The following is a 14,935-nucleotide window of genomic DNA, read 5'->3' as shown; positions in this document are numbered from 1 at the left end:
TGAGTGTAGCAGACGCAGCTTACAGGATTTCTCTCTCCTTGGTCTAGAGGGAAGCAGTGTACAAGAGTTCTGTAGCCTGAGTGTAGAAATAAGCAGTATAGAGAGTTCTGTAGCATGGGAGTAGCAATATGCAACACGAGGGATGTCCAGAACCCGAGTGTGGGAGTCGCAGCTTATGGACTGACTATCTGTTACATGCGTGAAGGGAAATGCATTTACCGGGAGTTGTGTTACTTGTGTGTAGAGAGAAGCAGTATCAAGAGTTCTGTAGCCTGGGAATAGGCACTCGCAATATACAGGATTTCAGTAACCAGGTTGTAGAGGGAAGCACTTCACAGAGTATCTGTATGCTGGGTGTCGAGAGAAGCAATTTACAGAGTTCTGTAGCATGGGAGTAGAAATGCGCAATGCGTGTTGTCTGTATCTTCACTGTAGGACACGCAGTGTTCGGGAGTTCTGTAAGCTGGGTGTGGAGAAATGCAGTTTCTGGGAGCTGTGTATCCGGTGTGCAGAGAGAACCAGTTTCCAAGAGTTCTGTAGCCTGGGTGTAGAATGCAGCAGTTTACAGAGTTTTGTAGTGTGGGAGTAGCAACACGCAATATGAGGGTTTTTTTATAACCTGAGTGTGGGAGACGCAGCTTATTGGCATTCTGTAAGCTGGGTGAAGGGAAATGCAGTTTACAGGAGTTCTGTAGCCTGGGTGTAGAGAGAAGCAGTTTAGAAACATCTGTAGCGCGGGAGAATGCCTTCGCAATATGAAGGAAACCTGTAATCTGAGCGTAGCAGTCGTAGCTTACAGCATTTCTCTATCCCTGCTCTAGAGAGAAGCAGTTTACAAGAGTTCTGTAGGCTGGGTGTAGAGCGAAGCACTTTAGAGATTTCTGTAGAGTGGGAGTTACATTACGCAATATGCAGGTTTTCTATAACCTGAGTTTGGGAGAAGCAGCTAACGGGCGTTCTGTAAGCTGGATGAAGGCAAATGCAGTTTAGGGAAGTTCTATATTCTGTGTGCGGAGAGAAGCACTTTACAAGAGTTGTGCAGCCTGGGAGTAGACAGTCGCAATATTCGGGATATCTGTAGCCTGAGTGTAGCAGACGCAGCTTACAAGATTTCTCTCTCCTTGGTCTAGAGGGAAGCAGTTTCCAAGAGTTCTGTAGCCTGAGTGTAGAAATAAGCAGCATACAGAGTTCTGTAGCATGGGAGTAGCAATATGCAACACGAGGGATATCCAGAACCCGATTGTGGGAGTCGCAGCTTACGGACGATCTGTTACATGGGTGAATGGAAAAGCATTTTGCGGGAGTTGTGTAACTTGTGTGTAGAGAGAAGCAGTTTACAAGAGTTCTGTAGGCGGGGTGTAGAGTGAAGCACTTTAGAGATTTCTGTAGAGTGGGAGTAACAACACCCAATATGAGTGCTTTTTATAACCTGAGTTTAGGAGAAGTAGCGAACGGGCGTTCTGTAAGCTGGATGAAGGCAAATGCAGTTAGGGAAGTTCTATATTCTGTGTGCGGAGAGAAGCACTTTACAAGAGTCGTGCAGCCTGGGAGTAGACAGTCGCAATATTCGGGATATCTGTAGCCTGAGTGTAGCAGACGCAGCTTACAGGATTTCTCTCTCCTTGGTCTAGAGGGAAGCAGTTTCCAAGAGTTCTGTAGCCTGAGTGTAGAAATAAGCAGTATAGAGAGTTCTGTAGCATGGGAGTAGCAATATGCAACACGAGGGATGTCCAGAACCCGAGTGTGGGAGTCGCAGCTTATGGACTGACTATCTGTTACATGCGTGAAGGGAAATGCATTTACCGGGAGTTGTGTTACTTGTGTGTAGAGAGAAGCAGTATCAAGAGTTCTGTAGCCTGGGAATAGGCACTCGCAATATACAGGATTTCAGTAACCAGGTTGTAGAGGGAAGCACTTCACAGAGTATCTGTATGCTGGGTGTCGAGAGAAGCAATTTACAGAGTTCTGTAGCATGGGAGTAGAAATGCGCAATGCGTGTTGTCTGTATCTTCACTGTAGGACACGCAGTGTTCGGGAGTTCTGTAAGCTGGGTGTGGAGAAATGCAGTTTCTGGGAGCTGTGTATCCGGTGTGCAGAGAGAACCAGTTTCCAAGAGTTCTGTAGCCTGGGTGTAGAATGCAGCAGTTTACAGAGTTTTGTAGTGTGGGAGTAGCAACACGCAATATGAGGGTTTTTTTATAACCTGAGTGTGGGAGACGCAGCTTATTGGCATTCTGTAAGCTGGGTGAAGGGAAATGCAGTTTACAGGAGTTCTGTAGCCTGGGTGTAGAGAGAAGCAGTTTAGAAACATCTGTAGCCCGGGAGAATGCCTTCGCAATATGAAGGAAACCTGTAATCTGAGCGTAGCAGTCGTAGCTTACAGCATTTCTCTATCCCTGCTCTAGAGAGAAGCAGTTTACAAGAGTTCTGTAGGCTGGGTGTAGAGCGAAGCACTTTAGAGATTTCTGTAGAGTGGGAGTTACATTACGCAATATGCAGGTTTTCTATAACCTGAGTTTGGGAGAAGCAGCTAACGGGCGTTCTGTAAGCTGGATGAAGGCAAATGCAGTTTAGGGAAGTTCTATATTCTGTGTGCGGAGAGAAGCACTTTACAAGAGTTGTGCAGCCTGGGAGTAGACAGTCGCAATATTCGGGATATCTGTAGCCTGAGTGTAGCAGACGCAGCTTACAAGATTTCTCTCTCCTTGGTCTAGAGGGAAGCAGTTTCCAAGAGTTCTGTAGCCTGAGTGTAGAAATAAGCAGCATACAGAGTTCTGTAGCATGGGAGTAGCAATATGCAACACGAGGGATATCCAGAACCCGATTGTGGGAGTCGCAGCTTACGGACGATCTGTTACATGGGTGAATGGAAAAGCATTTTGCGGGAGTTGTGTAACTTGTGTGTAGAGAGAAGCAGTTTACAAGAGTTCTGTAGGCGGGGTGTAGAGTGAAGCACTTTAGAGATTTCTGTAGAGTGGGAGTAACAACACCCAATATGAGTGCTTTTTATAACCTGAGTTTAGGAGAAGTAGCGAACGGGCGTTCTGTAAGCTGGATGAAGGCAAATGCAGTTAGGGAAGTTCTATATTCTGTGTGCGGAGAGAAGCACTTTACAAGAGTCGTGCAGCCTGGGAGTAGACAGTCGCAATATTCGGGATATCTGTAGCCTGAGTGTAGCAGACGCAGCTTACAGGATTTCTCTCTCCTTGGTCTAGAGGGAAGCAGTTTCCAAGAGTTCTGTAGCCTGAGTGTAGAAATAAGCAGTATAGAGAGTTCTGTAGCATGGGAGTAGCAATATGCAACACGAGGGATGTCCAGAACCCGAGTGTGGGAGTCGCAGCTTATGGACTGACTATCTGTTACATGCGTGAAGGGAAATGCATTTACCGGGAGTTGTGTTACTTGTGTGTAGAGAGAAGCAGTATCAAGAGTTCTGTAGCCTGGGAATAGGCACTCGCAATATACAGGATTTCAGTAACCAGGTTGTAGAGGGAAGCACTTCACAGAGTATCTGTATGCTGGGTGTCGAGAGAAGCAATTTACAGAGTTCTGTAGCATGGGAGTAGAAATGCGCAATGCGTGTTGTCTGTATCTTCACTGTAGGACACGCAGTGTTCGGGAGTTCTGTAAGCTGGGTGTGGAGAAATGCAGTTTCTGGGAGCTGTGTATCCGGTGTGCAGAGAGAACCAGTTTCCAAGAGTTCTGTAGCCTGGGTGTAGAATGCAGCAGTTTACAGAGTTTTGTAGTGTGGGAGTAGCAACACGCAATATGAGGGTTTTTTTATAACCTGAGTGTGGGAGACGCAGCTTATTGGCATTCTGTAAGCTGGGTGAAGGGAAATGCAGTTTACAGGAGTTCTGTAGCCTGGGTGTAGAGAGAAGCAGTTTAGAAACATCTGTAGCCCGGGAGAATGCCTTCGCAATATGAAGGAAACCTGTAATCTGAGCGTAGCAGTCGTAGCTTACAGCATTTCTCTATCCCTGCTCTAGAGAGAAGCAGTTTACAAGAGTTCTGTAGGCTGGGTGTAGAGCGAAGCACTTTAGAGATTTCTGTAGAGTGGGAGTTACATTACGCAATATGCAGGTTTTCTATAACCTGAGTTTGGGAGAAGCAGCTAACGGGCGTTCTGTAAGCTGGATGAAGGCAAATGCAGTTTAGGGAAGTTCTATATTCTGTGTGCGGAGAGAAGCACTTTACAAGAGTTGTGCAGCCTGGGAGTAGACAGTCGCAATATTCGGGATATCTGTAGCCTGAGTGTAGCAGACGCAGCTTACAAGATTTCTCTCTCCTTGGTCTAGAGGGAAGCAGTGTACAAGAGTTCTGTAGCCTGAGTGTAGAAATAAGCAGCATACAGAGTTCTGTAGCATGGGAGTAGCAATATGCAACACGAGGGATATCCAGAACCCGATTGTGGGAGTCGCAGCTTACGGACGATCTGTTACATGGGTGAATGGAAAAGCATTTTGCGGGAGTTGTGTAACTTGTGTGTAGAGAGAAGCAGTTTACAAGAGTTCTGTAGGCGGGGTGTAGAGTGAAGCACTTTAGAGATTTCTGTAGAGTGGGAGTAACAACACCCAATATGAGTGCTTTTTATAACCTGAGTTTAGGAGAAGTAGCGAACGGGCGTTCTGTAAGCTGGATGAAGGCAAATGCAGTTAGGGAAGTTCTATATTCTGTGTGCGGAGAGAAGCACTTTACAAGAGTCGTGCAGCCTGGGAGTAGACAGTCGCAATATTCGGGATATCTGTAGCCTGAGTGTAGCAGACGCAGCTTACAGGATTTCTCTCTCCTTGGTCTAGAGGGAAGCAGTTTCCAAGAGTTCTGTAGCCTGAGTGTAGAAATAAGCAGTATAGAGAGTTCTGTAGCATGGGAGTAGCAATATGCAACACGAGGGATGTCCAGAACCCGAGTGTGGGAGTCGCAGCTTATGGACTGACTATCTGTTACATGCGTGAAGGGAAATGCATTTACCGGGAGTTGTGTTACTTGTGTGTAGAGAGAAGCAGTATCAAGAGTTCTGTAGCCTGGGAATAGGCACTCGCAATATACAGGATTTCAGTAACCAGGTTGTAGAGGGAAGCACTTCACAGAGTATCTGTATGCTGGGTGTCGAGAGAAGCAATTTACAGAGTTCTGTAGCATGGGAGTAGAAATGCGCAATGCGTGTTGTCTGTATCTTCACTGTAGGACACGCAGTGTTCGGGAGTTCTGTAAGCTGGGTGTGGAGAAATGCAGTTTCTGGGAGCTGTGTATCCGGTGTGCAGAGAGAACCAGTTTCCAAGAGTTCTGTAGCCTGGGTGTAGAATGCAGCAGTTTACAGAGTTTTGTAGTGTGGGAGTAGCAACACGCAATATGAGGGTTTTTTTATAACCTGAGTGTGGGAGACGCAGCTTATTGGCATTCTGTAAGCTGGGTGAAGGGAAATGCAGTTTACAGGAGTTCTGTAGCCTGGGTGTAGAGAGAAGCAGTTTAGAAACATCTGTAGCCCGGGAGAATGCCTTCGCAATATGAAGGAAACCTGTAATCTGAGCGTAGCAGTCGTAGCTTACAGCATTTCTCTATCCCTGCTCTAGAGAGAAGCAGTTTACAAGAGTTCTGTAGGCTGGGTGTAGAGCGAAGCACTTTAGAGATTTCTGTAGAGTGGGAGTTACATTACGCAATATGCAGGTTTTCTATAACCTGAGTTTGGGAGAAGCAGCTAACGGGCGTTCTGTAAGCTGGATGAAGGCAAATGCAGTTTAGGGAAGTTCTATATTCTGTGTGCGGAGAGAAGCACTTTACAAGAGTTGTGCAGCCTGGGAGTAGACAGTCGCAATATTCGGGATATCTGTAGCCTGAGTGTAGCAGACGCAGCTTACAAGATTTCTCTCTCCTTGGTCTAGAGGGAAGCAGTGTACAAGAGTTCTGTAGCCTGAGTGTAGAAATAAGCAGCATACAGAGTTCTGTAGCATGGGAGTAGCAATATGCAACACGAGGGATATCCAGAACCCGATTGTGGGAGTCGCAGCTTACGGACGATCTGTTACATGGGTGAATGGAAAAGCATTTTGCGGGAGTTGTGTAACTTGTGTGTAGAGAGAAGCAGTTTACAAGAGTTCTGTAGGCGGGGTGTAGAGTGAAGCACTTTAGAGATTTCTGTAGAGTGGGAGTAACAACACCCAATATGAGTGCTTTTTATAACCTGAGTTTAGGAGAAGTAGCGAATGGGCGTTCTGTAAGCTGGATGAAGGCAAATGCAGTTTAGGGAAGTTCTATATTCTGTGTGCGGAGAGAAGCACTTTACAAGAGTCGTGCAGCCTGGGAGTAGACAGTCGCAATATTCGGGATATCTGTAGCCTGAGTGTAGCAGACGCAGCTTACAGGATTTCTCTCTCCTTGGTCTAGAGGGAAGCAGTTTCCAAGAGTTCTGTAGCCTGAGTGTAGAAATAAGCAGTATAGAGAGTTCTGTAGCATGGGCGTAGCAATATGCAACACGAGGGATGTCCAGAACCCGAGTGTGGGAGTCGCAGCTTATGGACTGACTATCTGTTACATGCGTGAAGGGAAATGCATTTACCGGGAGTTGTGTTACTTGTGTGTAGAGAGAAGCAGTATCAAGAGTTCTGTAGCCTGGGAATAGGCACTCGCAATATACAGGATTTCAGTAACCAGGTTGTAGAGGGAAGCACTTCACAGAGTATCTGTATGCTGGGTGTCGAGAGAAGCAATTTACAGAGTTCTGTAGCATGGGAGTAGAAATGCGCAATGCGTGTTGTCTGTATCTTCACTGTAGGACACGCAGTGTTCGGGAGTTCTGTAAGCTGGGTGTGGAGAAATGCAGTTTCTGGGAGCTGTGTATCCGGTGTGCAGAGAGAACCAGTTTCCAAGAGTTCTGTAGCCTGGGTGTAGAATGCAGCAGTTTACAGAGTTTTGTAGTGTGGGAGTAGCAACACGCAATATGAGGGTTTTTTTATAACCTGAGTGTGGGAGACGCAGCTTATTGGCATTCTGTAAGCTGGGTGAAGGGAAATGCAGTTTACAGGAGTTCTGTAGCCTGGGTGTAGAGAGAAGCAGTTTAGAAACATCTGTAGCCCGGGAGAATGCCTTCGCAATATGAAGGAAACCTGTAATCTGAGCGTAGCAGTCGTAGCTTACAGCATTTCTCTATCCCTGCTCTAGAGAGAAGCAGTTTACAAGAGTTCTGTAGGCTGTGTGTAGAGCGAAGCACTTTAGAGATTTCTGTAGAGTGGGAGTTACATTACGCAATATGCAGGTTTTCTATAACCTGAGTTTGGGAGAAGCAGCTAACGGGCGTTCTGTAAGCTGGATGAAGGCAAATGCAGTTTAGGGAAGTTCTATATTCTGTGTGCGGAGAGAAGCACTTTACAAGAGTTGTGCAGCCTGGGAGTAGACAGTCGCAATATTCGGGATATCTGTAGCCTGAGTGTAGCAGACGCAGCTTACAAGATTTCTCTCTCCTTGGTCTAGAGGGAAGCAGTGTACAAGAGTTCTGTAGCCTGAGTGTAGAAATAAGCAGCATACAGAGTTCTGTAGCATGGGAGTAGCAATATGCAACACGAGGGATATCCAGAACCCGATTGTGGGAGTCGCAGCTTACGGACGATCTGTTACATGGGTGAATGGAAAAGCATTTTGCGGGAGTTGTGTAACTTGTGTGTAGAGAGAAGCAGTTTACAAGAGTTCTGTAGGCGGGGTGTAGAGTGAAGCACTTTAGAGATTTCTGTAGAGTGGGAGTAACAACACCCAATATGAGTGCTTTTTATAACCTGAGTTTAGGAGAAGTAGCGAACGGGCGTTCTGTAAGCTGGATGAAGGCAAATGCAGTTTAGGGAAGTTCTATATTCTGTGTGCGGAGAGAAGCACTTTACAAGAGTCGTGCAGCCTGGGAGTAGACAGTCGCAATATTCGGGATATCTGTAGCCTGAGTGTAGCAGACGCAGCTTACAGGATTTCTCTCTCCTTGGTCTAGAGGGAAGCAGTTTCCAAGAGTTCTGTAGCCTGAGTGTAGAAATAAGCAGTATAGAGAGTTCTGTAGCATGGGCGTAGCAATATGCAACACGAGGGATGTCCAGAACCCGAGTGTGGGAGTCGCAGCTTATGGACTGACTATCTGTTACATGCGTGAAGGGAAATGCATTTACCGGGAGTTGTGTTACTTGTGTGTAGAGAGAAGCAGTATCAAGAGTTCTGTAGCCTGGGAATAGGCACTCGCAATATACAGGATTTCAGTAACCAGGTTGTAGAGGGAAGCACTTCACAGAGTATCTGTATGCTGGGTGTCGAGAGAAGCAATTTACAGAGTTCTGTAGCATGGGAGTAGAAATGCGCAATGCGTGTTGTCTGTATCTTCACTGTAGGACACGCAGTGTTCGGGAGTTCTGTAAGCTGGGTGTGGAGAAATGCAGTTTCTGGGAGCTGTGTATCCGGTGTGCAGAGAGAACCAGTTTCCAAGAGTTCTGTAGCCTGGGTGTAGAATGCAGCAGTTTACAGAGTTTTGTAGTGTGGGAGTAGCAACACGCAATATGAGGGTTTTTTTATAACCTGAGTGTGGGAGACGCAGCTTATTGGCATTCTGTAAGCTGGGTGAAGGGAAATGCAGTTTACAGGAGTTCTGTAGCCTGGGTGTAGAGAGAAGCAGTTTAGAAACATCTGTAGCCCGGGAGAATGCCTTCGCAATATGAAGGAAACCTGTAATCTGAGCGTAGCAGTCGTAGCTTACAGCATTTCTCTATCCCTGCTCTAGAGAGAAGCAGTTTACAAGAGTTCTGTAGGCTGTGTGTAGAGCGAAGCACTTTAGAGATTTCTGTAGAGTGGGAGTTACATTACGCAATATGCAGGTTTTCTATAACCTGAGTTTGGGAGAAGCAGCTAACGGGCGTTCTGTAAGCTGGATGAAGGCAAATGCAGTTTAGGGAAGTTCTATATTCTGTGTGCGGAGAGAAGCACTTTACAAGAGTTGTGCAGCCTGGGAGTAGACAGTCGCAATATTCGGGATATCTGTAGCCTGAGTGTAGCAGACGCAGCTTACAAGATTTCTCTCTCCTTGGTCTAGAGGGAAGCAGTGTACAAGAGTTCTGTAGCCTGAGTGTAGAAATAAGCAGCATACAGAGTTCTGTAGCATGGGAGTAGCAATATGCAACACGAGGGATATCCAGAACCCGATTGTGGGAGTCGCAGCTTACGGACGATCTGTTACATGGGTGAATGGAAAAGCATTTTCCGGGAGTTGTGTAACTTGTGTGTAGAGAGAAGCAGTTTACAAGAGTTCTGTAGGCGGGGTGTAGAGTGAAGCACTTTAGAGATTTCTGTAGAGTGGGAGTAACAACACCCAATATGAGTGCTTTTTATAACCTGAGTTTAGGAGAAGTAGCGAACGGGCGTTCTGTAAGCTGGATGAAGGCAAATGCAGTTAGGGAAGTTCTATATTCTGTGTGCGGAGAGAAGCACTTTACAAGAGTCGTGCAGCCTGGGAGTAGACAGTCGCAATATTCGGGATATCTGTAGCCTGAGTGTAGCAGACGCAGCTTACAGGATTTCTCTCTCCTTGGTCTAGAGGGAAGCAGTTTCCAAGAGTTCTGTAGCCTGAGTGTAGAAATAAGCAGTATAGAGAGTTCTGTAGCATGGGAGTAGCAATATGCAACACGAGGGATGTCCAGAACCCGAGTGTGGGAGTCGCAGCTTATGGACTGACTATCTGTTACATGCGTGAAGGGAAATGCATTTACCGGGAGTTGTGTTACTTGTGTGTAGAGAGAAGCAGTATCAAGAGTTCTGTAGCCTGGGAATAGGCACTCGCAATATACAGGATTTCAGTAACCAGGTTGTAGAGGGAAGCACTTCACAGAGTATCTGTATGCTGGGTGTCGAGAGAAGCAATTTACAGAGTTCTGTAGCATGGGAGTAGAAATGCGCAATGCGTGTTGTCTGTATCTTCACTGTAGGACACGCAGTGTTCGGGAGTTCTGTAAGCTGGGTGTGGAGAAATGCAGTTTCTGGGAGCTGTGTATCCGGTGTGCAGAGAGAACCAGTTTCCAAGAGTTCTGTAGCCTGGGTGTAGAATGAAGCAGTTTACAGAGTTTTGTAGTGTGGGAGTAGCAACACGCAATATGAGGGTTTTTTTATAACCTGAGTGTGGGAGACGCAGCTTATTGGCATTCTGTAAGCTGGGTGAAGGGAAATGCAGTTTACAGGAGTTCTGTAGCCTGGGTGTAGAGAGAAGCAGTTTAGAAACATCTGTAGCGCGGGAGAATGCCTTCGCAATATGAAGGAAACCTGTAATCTGAGCGTAGCAGTCGTAGCTTACAGCATTTCTCTATCCCTGCTCTAGAGAGAAGCAGTTTACAAGAGTTCTGTAGGCTGGGTGTAGAGCGAAGCACTTTAGAGATTTCTGTAGAGTGGGAGTTACATTACGCAATATGCAGGTTTTCTATAACCTGAGTTTGGGAGAAGCAGCTAACGGGCGTTCTGTAAGCTGGATGAAGGCAAATGCAGTTTAGGGAAGTTCTATATTCTGTGTGCGGAGAGAAGCACTTTACAAGAGTTGTGCAGCCTGGGAGTAGACAGTCGCAATATTCGGGATATCTGTAGCCTGAGTGTAGCAGACGCAGCTTACAAGATTTCTCTCTCCTTGGTCTAGAGGGAAGCAGTGTACAAGAGTTCTGTAGCCTGAGTGTAGAAATAAGCAGCATACAGAGTTCTGTAGCATGGGAGTAGCAATATGCAACACGAGGGATATCCAGAACCCGATTGTGGGAGTCGCAGCTTACGGACGATCTGTTACATGGGTGAATGGAAAAGCATTTTCCGGGAGTTGTGTAACTTGTGTGTAGAGAGAAGCAGTTTACAAGAGTTCTGTAGGCTGGGTGTAGAGTGAAGCACTTTAGAGATTTCTGTAGAGTGGGAGTAACAACACACAATATGAGTGCTTTTTATAACCTGAGTTTAGGAGAAGTAGCGAACGGGCGTTCTGTAAGCTGGATGAAGGCAAATGCAGTTTAGGGAAGTTCTATATTCTGTGTGCGGAGAGAAGCACTTTACAAGAGTCGTGCAGCCTGGGAGTAGACAGTCGCAATATTCGGGATATCTGTAGCCTGAGTGTAGCAGACGCAGCTTACAGGATTTCTCTCTCCTTGGTCTACAGGGAAGCAGTTTCCAAGAGTTCTGTAGCCTGAGTGTAGAAATAAGCAGTATAGAGAGTTCTGTAGCATGGGAGTAGCAATATGCAACACGAGGGATGTCCAGAACCCGAGTGTGGGAGTCGCAGCTTATGGACTGACTATCTGTTACATGCGTGAAGGGAAATGCATTTACCGGGAGTTGTGTTACTTGTGTGTAGAGAGAAGCAGTATCAAGAGTTCTGTAGCCTGGGAATAGGCACTCGCAATATACAGGATTTCAGTAACCAGGTTGTAGAGGGAAGCACTTCACAGAGTATCTGTATGCTGGGTGTCGAGAGAAGCAATTTACAGAGTTCTGTAGCATGGGAGTAGAAATGCGCAATGCGTGTTGTCTGTATCTTCACTGTAGGACACGCAGTGTTCGGGAGTTCTGTAAGCTGGGTGTGGAGAAATGCAGTTTCTGGGAGCTGTGTATCCGGTGTGCAGAGAGAACCAGTTTCCAAGAGTTCTGTAGCCTGGGTGTAGAATGCAGCAGTTTACAGAGTTTTGTAGTGTGGGAGTAGCAACACGCAATATGAGGGTTTTTTTATAACCTGAGTGTGGGAGACGCAGCTTATTGGCATTCTGTAAGCTGGGTGAAGGGAAATGCAGTTTACAGGAGTTCTGTAGCCTGGGTGTAGAGAGAAGCAGTTTAGAAACATCTGTAGCCCGGGAGAATGCCTTCGCAATATGAAGGAAACCTGTAATCTGAGCGTAGCAGTCGTAGCTTACAGCATTTCTCTATCCCTGCTCTAGAGAGAAGCAGTTTACAAGAGTTCTGTAGGCTGTGTGTAGAGCGAAGCACTTTAGAGATTTCTGTAGAGTGGGAGTTACATTACGCAATATGCAGGTTTTCTATAACCTGAGTTTGGGAGAAGCAGCTAACGGGCGTTCTGTAAGCTGGATGAAGGCAAATGCAGTTTAGGGAAGTTCTATATTCTGTGTGCGGAGAGAAGCACTTTACAAGAGTTGTGCAGCCTGGGAGTAGACACTCGCAATATTCGGGATATCTGTAGCCTGAGTGTAGCAGACGCAGCTTACAAGATTTCTCTCTCCTTGGTCTAGAGGGAAGCAGTGTACAAGAGTTCTGTAGCCTGAGTGTAGAAATAAGCAGCATACAGAGTTCTGTAGCATGGGAATAGCAATATGCAACACGAGGGATATCCAGAACCCGATTGTGGGAGTCGCAGCTTATGGACTGACTATCTGTTACATGCGTGAAGGGAAATGCATTTACCGGGAGTTGTGTTACTTGTGTGTAGAGAGAAGCAGTATCAAGAGTTCTGTAGCCTGGGAATAGGCACTCGCAATATACAGGATTTCAGTAACCAGGTTGTAGAGGGAAGCACTTCACAGAGTATCTGTATGCTGGGTGTCGAGAGAAGCAATTTACAGAGTTCTGTAGCATGGGAGTAGAAATGCGCAATGTGTGTTGTCTGTATCTTCACTGTAGGACACGCAGTGTTCGGGAGTTCTGTAAGCTGGGTGTGGAGAAATGCAGTTTCTGGGAGCTGTGTATCCGGTGTGCAGAGAGAACCAGTTTCCAAGAGTTCTGTAGCCTGGGTGTAGAATGAAGCAGTTTACAGAGTTTTGTAGTGTGGGAGTAGCAACACGCAATATGAGGGTTTTTTTATAACCTGAGTGTGGGAGACGCAGCTTATTGGCATTCTGTAAGCTGGGTGAAGGGAAATGCAGTTTACAGGAGTTCTGTAGCCTGGGTGTAGAGAGAAGCAGTTTAGAAACATCTGTAGCCCGGGAGAATGCCTTCGCAATATGAAGGAAACCTGTAATCTGAGCGTAGCAGTCGTAGCTTACAGCATTTCTCTATCCCTGCTCTAGAGAGAAGCAGTTTACAAGAGTTCTGTAGGCTGTGTGTAGAGCGAAGCACTTTAGAGATTTCTGTAGAGTGGGAGTTACATTACGCAATATGCAGGTTTTCTATAACCTGAGTTTGGGAGAAGCAGCTAACGGGCGTTCTGTAAGCTGGATGAAGGCAAATGCAGTTTAGGGAAGTTCTATATTCTGTGTGCGGAGAGAAGCACTTTACAAGAGTTGTGCAGCCTGGGAGTAGACAGTCGCAATATTCGGGATATCTGTAGCCTGAGTGTAGCAGACGCAGCTTACAAGATTTCTCTCTCCTTGGTCTAGAGGGAAGCAGTGTACAAGAGTTCTGTAGCCTGAGTGTAGAAATAAGCAGCATACAGAGTTCTGTAGCATGGGAATAGCAATATGCAACACGAGGGATATCCAGAACCCGATTGTGGGAGTCGCAGCTTATGGACTGACTATCTGTTACATGCGTGAAGGGAAATGCATTTACCGGGAGTTGTGTTACTTGTGTGTAGAGAGAAGCAGTATCAAGAGTTCTGTAGCCTGGGAATAGGCACTCGCAATATACAGGATTTCAGTAACCAGGTTGTAGAGGGAAGCACTTCACAGAGTATCTGTATGCTGGGTGTCGAGAGAAGCAATTTATAGAGTTCTGTAGCATGGGAGTAGAAATGCGCAATGTGTGTTGTCTGTATCTTCACTGTAGGACACGCAGTGTTCGGGAGTTCTGTAAGCTGGGTGTGGAGAAATGCAGTTTCTGGGAGCTGTGTATCCGGTGTGCAGAGAGAACCAGTTTCCAAGAGTTCTGTAGCCTGGGTGTAGAATGCAGCAGTTTACAGAGTTTTGTAGTGTGGGAGTAGCAACACGCAATATGAGGGTTTTTTTATAACCTGAGTGTGGGAGACGCAGCTTATTGGCATTCTGTAAGCTGGGTGAAGGGAAATGCAGTTTACAGGAGTTCTGTAGCCTGGGTGTAGAGAGAAGCAGTTTAGAAACATCTGTAGCCCGGGAGAATGCCTTCGCAATATGAAGGAAACCTGTAATCTGAGCGTAGCAGTCGTAGCTTACAGCATTTCTCTATCCCTGCTCTAGAGAGAAGCAGTTTACAAGAGTTCTGTAGGCTGTGTGTAGAGCGAAGCACTTTAGAGATTTCTGTAGAGTGGGAGTTACATTACGCAATATGCAGGTTTTTTATAACCTGAGTTTGGGAGAAGCAGCTAACGGGCGTTCTGTAAGCTGGATGAAGGCAAATGCAGTTTAGGGAAGTTCTATATTCTGTGTGCGGAGAGAAGCACTTTACAAGAGTTGTGCAGCCTGGGAGTAGACACTCGCAATATTCGGGATATCTGTAGCCTGAGTGTAGCAGACGCAGCTTACAAGATTTCTCTCTCCTTGGTCTAGAGGGAAGCAGTGTACAAGAGTTCTGTAGCCTGAGTGTAGAAATAAGCAGCATACAGAGTTCTGTAGCATGGGAGTAGCAATATGCAACACGAGGGATATCCAGAACCCGATTGTGGGAGTCGCAGCTTACGGACGATCTGTTACATGGGTAAATGGAAAAGCATTTTCCGGGAGTTGTGTAACTTGTGTGTAGAGAGAAGCAGTTTACAAGAGTTCTGTAGGCGGGGTGTAGAGTGAAGCACTTTAGAGATTTCTGTAGAGTGGGAGTAACAACACACAATATGAGTGCTTTTTATAACCTGAGTTTAGGAGAAGTAGCGAACGGGCGTTCTGTAAGCTGGATGAAGGCAAATGCAGTTAGGGAAGTTCTATATTCTGTGTGCGGAGAGAAGCACTTTACAAGAGTCGTGCAGCCTGGGAGTAGACAGTTGCAATATTCGGGATATCTGTAGCCTGAGTGTAGCAGACGCAGCTTACAGGATTTCTCTCTCCTTGGTCTAGAGGGAAGCAGTGTACAAGAGTTCTGTAGCCTGAGTGTAGAAATAAGC

The sequence above is a fragment of the Oryctolagus cuniculus genome, chromosome 3, assembly GCF_964237555.1.
Source record: "Oryctolagus cuniculus chromosome 3, mOryCun1.1, whole genome shotgun sequence".
NCBI lineage: Eukaryota > Metazoa > Chordata > Mammalia > Lagomorpha > Leporidae > Oryctolagus > Oryctolagus cuniculus.
Note: the sequence above shows the minus strand (reverse complement) of the source record.